This window comes from Muntiacus reevesi, unplaced genomic scaffold (genome assembly GCF_963930625.1).
Source record: "Muntiacus reevesi unplaced genomic scaffold, mMunRee1.1 SCAFFOLD_76, whole genome shotgun sequence".
NCBI classification, from domain to species: Eukaryota; Metazoa; Chordata; class Mammalia; order Artiodactyla; family Cervidae; genus Muntiacus; species Muntiacus reevesi.
In genome coordinates this window covers 523213-529829 of record NW_027077921.1, presented here as the reverse complement: position 1 = coordinate 529829, position 6617 = coordinate 523213, and positions in this window count along the sequence as shown.

Below are 6617 nucleotides of genomic sequence, written 5' to 3'. Positions count from 1 at the left end.
TAAAAAAATCATAAAGAGTTAATATTTTCATCTTCAGTTGTATTCCAGGATTATAGAAACCTAGCATTTAAATAAACAATTCTAATGCCCATTAAAATAAAAGTAAATAAATACCCTAGTCATATTTACTATTATCATCTTTAGCAAAATTATGGAAGACAATTTTTTAAAATGTAGAACATTATCTTGTTGTGCTGCCATCAGTTTTCTATTAGAGTTTGATTGGAATGTATCCTAATGAGTATTTTTCTTTGGAGTGTTCTGTATTCTCCACATTTTTTCAAGCAATATTTTATGTTTTAAATGAATGATTTTTTAAAATACAGTTTCAACTAAGTTGATTTTAAGGAAATTTTCTTACTGTTGATATAAAATATTCCTTTAGTGCCTATAGATTACTTTTAATGATACTATTTATTTGTTCTATTAGTTCATTAAAATTTAAAGCTTAAAATGTCTCATACTTAATTTAAATATTTAAATTTACCACATTTAAACAAAAATATACTTCATTTTAATATTACTGGTCCACATTGTACTGGATAATACTCTACAGATGGTAAATTAGGGCAAAAAAAATTATATTCCAATAGTACATTTGGGTTCTTTGTCTACTACTTAGGGAGTTCTCTGGGATTATCATGTGTTCCTACACATATGTAGAAAGAAGTTCTGTCTTCTTGACAAAAATCTTTTTTTTTTTGCTTTAGGATTAAGACCCACTATTAATACTTTGGGGTCATATTTCAATTATTATATCCTTTAAAGCCTCACCTAGCCAATAAGCTCAATATTTATTTTTTTAATTGAATTCTTATCTCATTTCTTATATCAGAATTTAACTCTGAATATATTAGATTTAATGTCAAAGATGAAAACTTTAAAAAACAGTTTACTTATTTACCTATGTTGTGTCTTAGTCGTGGCATGTGAGATCTTCTTCCCTGCGGCATGCGGGATCTTCTGTTACGCCGTGCAGGCCCAGAAGTCGTGGCCCTCGGACTTAGTTGCCTTGCAGTATGTGGGATCTTAGTTCCCAGACCAGGGGTCAAACTCGCATCCCCTGCATTAGAAGGCAGATTCTTAATCACTGAATCACCAGGGAAGTCCCCCAAATGAAAACTGTTAGAAATATTAAAAGTTAAGGAAATGAGCATAGAGTTTTTATAATCATGAAGTGAGTAGGAAACCATAAAAGAACCATAGGCTTCATTTAAAAATGTAAGACTTTAGTGTGCGATAAAATCATAACAAACTTACAAGACAAAAACCAAAATCACATTAATGACGCTACAGCTACTTCCAGATCTTAATGTAGATAAGAGGTGTGTCTGTGAGACTGTGATCCAGTTATGCCAAAATCCCTTTACCTGTCAGACTCTTGGGGTTTGTTCATTTCTTTTGTTATTTGCTCCAGAGACAAAACAGTTGACACTAACAAAACTGAAAATAATCTCTTTGACTTTCTCAGAATCACAGTAATATGATCCATCAAGCTCCTGCCCTAGTGCCCTTGGGGAAGGAAGTTCATTGTACCTCACCTGGTTTCCTGCCCACAGCCACTCTGCCAGAATGATCTTTCACGAGTAAATCACCCTCTTGGTAAAATCCTTTGTTGGCATCCATTGATTCTCAGAAAAAGACAAGCCTTACTACGACCTGTATAACCTGGCTCCTGCCTAAACTTGCCAGCTGTCTGTCACCCTTTGCTCTCAGCACGCCTGCCACGCTGGCCCTTCAGGACTTCCCCTTGACGGCTTCCTCTGCTGCAGCCTGCACACCATCTGCCCATTCCCTCTTGTGCCTTCTCATCCCACTTCACTCAGTTAACAGCAGTTTGTGTGTGTCTGAACTTTAGCGTGATTTCTCTCAAGAGGCTTGAACTGTTCACATCCCATTACAGGCTGTCCTCGCTTGTTCTTCTCACCTTGAAGACCACATTTGCAGTTTTATATTTATTTATGTGGTTATTTCTGTTCTCCCTACTAAATTGTAAGCTCCAGAAAGACAAAGATTCTTTCCAGTTTTATTCATTTTTATATCCCCACAGTCCCTGATAAATAAATAGTAGATAATAGCAATGAATATATGTAGGTTGGAAGGGATAACTAACATCCCTTCTAGAAAGAGGGATTTTTGATCTGTGATTAATCTCCCTTGAATGTTAAATGAAAAGAGAAAGCTAGAAATAAATTATATGGGCTAGATCCCTACTTGCTTAGTATATAACTTTATGTGTAATTCATTTATGAATCGATCTCAGCTTTTCCATTTAATGTTTAGAACCAGATCTCTAGTGAGACAACCAGTAAGTAGTGATGAAGTTCAAACAAGACTGGGAAAGAGATGAAATGGTAGGAGAACATTTTCCACTGCCAATAATATGTTTTTAAGCCTGTTATTATGGAAAATTTCAAATATATACAGAGGCAAACAGAGTAATAGAGTAATCTGCAGGTACCCTATATACTTTGTCCTCTGATTTTATTTTTGGAAAAGATCCCAGACATCATCATTTTTTGCTTAAATATTAAATACTTCACTGTGTATTTACAGAATATAACATTTTTTTAATTGAAATGTAGTTGATTCCTAACATTGTTAGTTTCAGGTATACAGCAAAGTGATTCAGTTATATTGTATTTTTCCAATTCTTTTCCATTTTAGGTTATTACAAGATATTGAATAAAATTCGCTAGGGCTTCCCAGGTGGTGCTAGTGGTAAAGAACTTGCCTGCCAGTGCAGGAGACAAAAGAGCTGCGGGTTTGATCCCTGGGTTGGGTAGATCTCGAGGGCATGGCAACCCACTTCAGTGTTGTTGCCTAGAGAATCCCACGGACAGAGGAGCCTGGCGGGCTATGGTCCATAGGGTCACAAAGAGTTGGATGTGACTGAAGCGACTTAGCATGCACACATGCACATACTATAAAGTAAATCCTTGTTTATTTTATATATATCAAAGTGTATGTATCTGTTAATCCCATACTCCTAATTTATCCCTCCTCCCATTTCCCCTTTAATAACTATAAGTTTGTTTTCTATGTCTAAGAATACTTTCTTTTAAATTGAAAATACAGTTGATTTACATTATTGTGTTAGTTTTAGCTCTACAGCAAAGTGATTCAGTAACATATACATATTTTTTGGATTATTTATATCTGTTGATCCCATACCTTTAATTTGTCCTTCTCTGTCATCTGTGGTAACCGTAAGTTTGTTTTCTGTGTCTGTGAGTCTATTTCTGTTTTGTGTGTAGATATATTTGTATTATTTTTTAGACTGTACATATAAGTGATCTCATATAATGTCTGTCTTTGTCTGACTCCCTCACTTAGTATGGCATTCTCTAGCTCCATCCATGGTGCTGCAAGTGGCAGTATTTCATTCTTTTTTGTGACTTCTTAAACCATTGTATCTTCTTAAAACCATCATCTGTTGATGGGTACTTGGGTTCTTTCCAGGTCTTGGTTAATATAAATAGTGTTGCTGTGAACATTTGGGTGCATTTATCTTTTCAGATTAGAGTTTTCATCTTTTTTGGATTTATGCCCAGGAGTGAGATTGCTGGATCATGTGGTAACTCTATTTTTAGTTTTTTAAGAAACCTCCATACCGGTTTTCATTGTGGCTGTACCAATTTATATTCCCACTAACAGTGTAGAAGGATTTCCTTTTCTCCACATGCTCTCCAGACTTTTTGCTTTGATGGTGGCCATTTTTAATTTGAATTTCTCAGTAATCAGTGATGTTGAGCATCTTTTCATGATTTGTTGGCTATCTGTATGCCTTTTGAAGGAATGTCTGTTTAGGTCTTCTGTCCATCCTTTGATTTTTGTTGCTTTTATTTTTTATTTTTATTTTTTTGATACTGAGTTGTATGAGCTGTTTGTACATTTTGGATATTGACTGTCAATCAAATATTTTCTCCCAGTCTGTAGGCTGTGTTTCTGTTTTGTTGATAGTTTTCTTTACTGGAAAAAAATCTTTTAAGTTTGACTAGGTCCCGTTTATTTATTTTTGCTTTTATTTGTTTTCCCTTGGGAGACTGATCTAAGAAAATATTGCTATAATTTGAGACTATGAGACTATTTTGCCTATGTTTTCTTCCAGAAGTTTTATGGTATCATGTCTTATACTTATGTCTTTAAAACAATTTGAGGGATTTGGGGGGCTTGTTTGTTTATGGTGTGAGGGTGTGTGCTGACTTCACTGATTTACATGTAGCTGTCCAGCTTTCCTAGTGTCACTGGCTGAAAAGACCGTCTTTTCTCCGTTGTGTGTTCTTATCTCCTTTGTCAAGGATTAACTGACTGTAGGTATGTGGGTTTACTTCTGGGTTCTCTATCCTGTTCTTTTGGTCTGTGTGTCTATCTGTCATGTTTCTGTACAAATGCCATGCTGTTTTGATTACTGTAGCTTGGTAGTATTGTCCGAAGTCCCAAAGCACTCTGCAGATTTAATGCAATTCCTGTCAAGATGCCTATGACATTTTTCACAGAACTAGAACAAATAATACTAAAATTTCTATGGAACTACAAAAGGCCCAGAATTGCTAAAGCAGTCCTGCAGCCAGAGGACACCTAGAATACATAACTATTATGCCATTATTACACTCCCAAAGAAACTAACAGTAGTTCCTCGGTAGCATCAGATTTCAAATTTGCAGTTGCTTCGTAAATGTCATAATTTTTAAATTTATTTGACACAAGGGCCAGATAAAGTTCATGCACAGAGATTGGTTAGTGTGTCTTTGAAATTTCTTTTAATCTATAGATTTCTTCTTTGTCTCTTAGATTTTTGCTGTATATTTATTGAATAACCAAAGTTATTTGTCTTCTCAAGTTTTCCATAGTCTGAATTTTGCTAGGAACATCTGCATGGTGAAGTTTGACCTATCTCTCTGTCTTCTGTATTCCCTGTAAATTGGTATTGGGTCTAGCAATGTGATCAGATTTGGTCTCAGGCCCTCATTCTATGCCTGAGACTTTCATAGGTAGCATAGTGGTCTTCCACCAGAAAGCACATAACATCTTTTTGTGATATTCACAGCATTTATACTTAATGTCTACCTTTATTAATTCACTAAGGGTTGTAGAATTAGCTGTAGTACTTTAATAAAGAGAAACTTCTCATCTACTGTTGGGCCACTTCCGTGTACCATCTGTATGAAAAAAGGCAAGGTGAGGAGGGTGCTTGCTTCTTTTGCTTCTTCTCCCTCTTACACAGTTTCACAGAGAGTTGGAGACTGTTGCTACCTTTATGGTGAACTTCTTAGAGTCACTTTGTTTTGTTTTGTTTTCTCAGAAAAATACTGTTTTTTGAGTCCCTTCCTAAAGTGAGCAAGTAGATAATAGAAGAGGGATTTGTACCCAGCAAGTGTAGTTGAAATTGACTGTGTCCCAGCTGTACTGATTGAACTGCCAGGCATAGTCCTTCTTGGGCCCCTCGGCACACATTTGAGTGCCTCTGATGGCAGTGGATATTGAAAGGTGGATAAAGGAGGACCAGAAGATAGAGAAGTGCTTGATTCTAATGTGTGTTGAAAAGGAGATGCAGGTCAGAAGCAACAGTTAGAACCAGACATGAAACAACAGACTGGTTAAAAATCTAGAAAGGAGTACATCAAGGCTGTATATTGTCACCCTGCTTATTTAACTTATATGCAGAGTACATCATGAGAAATGCCAGGCTAGGAGACTCACAAGCTGGAATCAGGATTGTTGGAAGGAATATCAGCAACCTCAGATATGCAGATGATACCACTCTAATGGCTGAAAGTGAAGAGGAACTAAAGAACCGCTTGATGAAGGTGAAAGAGGAGAGTGAAAAGGCTGGCTTAATATTCAACATTCAAAGAATGAAGATCATGGCATCCTGTCTTATCATTTCATGGCAAGTCGATGGGAAAAGTGGGAACAGTGGCAGATGTTATTTTCTTGGGTTCCAAAATCACTGCGAATGGTGACTGCAGCCATGAAATTAAAAGACACTTGCTCCTTGGGTGAAAAGCTATGACCAACCTAGACAGCATATTAAAAAGCAGAGGCGTCACTTTGCTGACAAAGGTTCATATAGTCAAAGCTATGGTTTTTCTAGTAGTCATATACGGATGAGAGATTTGGACTGTAAAGAAGGCTGAGCAGTGAAGAATTGATGCTTTTGAACTGTGGTGTTGGAGAGGACTCTTGAGAGTCCCATGGACTACAGGGAGATCAAACCAGTCAATAGTAAATGAAATCAACCCTGAATATTCATTGGAAGAACTGATCCGGAAGCTCCAATACTTTGGCCACCTGATGCAAAGAGGCAAGTCATTGAAAAAGACCCTGATGCTGGGAAAGATTGAGCACAAGAGGAGAAGGGGGCAAAGGAGGATGAGATTGTTGGATGGCATCACCAACTCAAAGGACATGAGTTTGAGTAAACTCCAGGAGATAGTGAAGGACAGCTTGGCATGCTGCAGTCCATGGGGTCACAGAGAGTCAGACTTGGCTTAGCGACCGAACAATGATAACCATTTCTTACAGGTTACTGCTTCTCTGGTCCCTCTGAAGGATGTTGGTGCAGACTTAATCATAATAAAAAGGCCCAGGAAAGATTCTCAAGACTCAAGTTC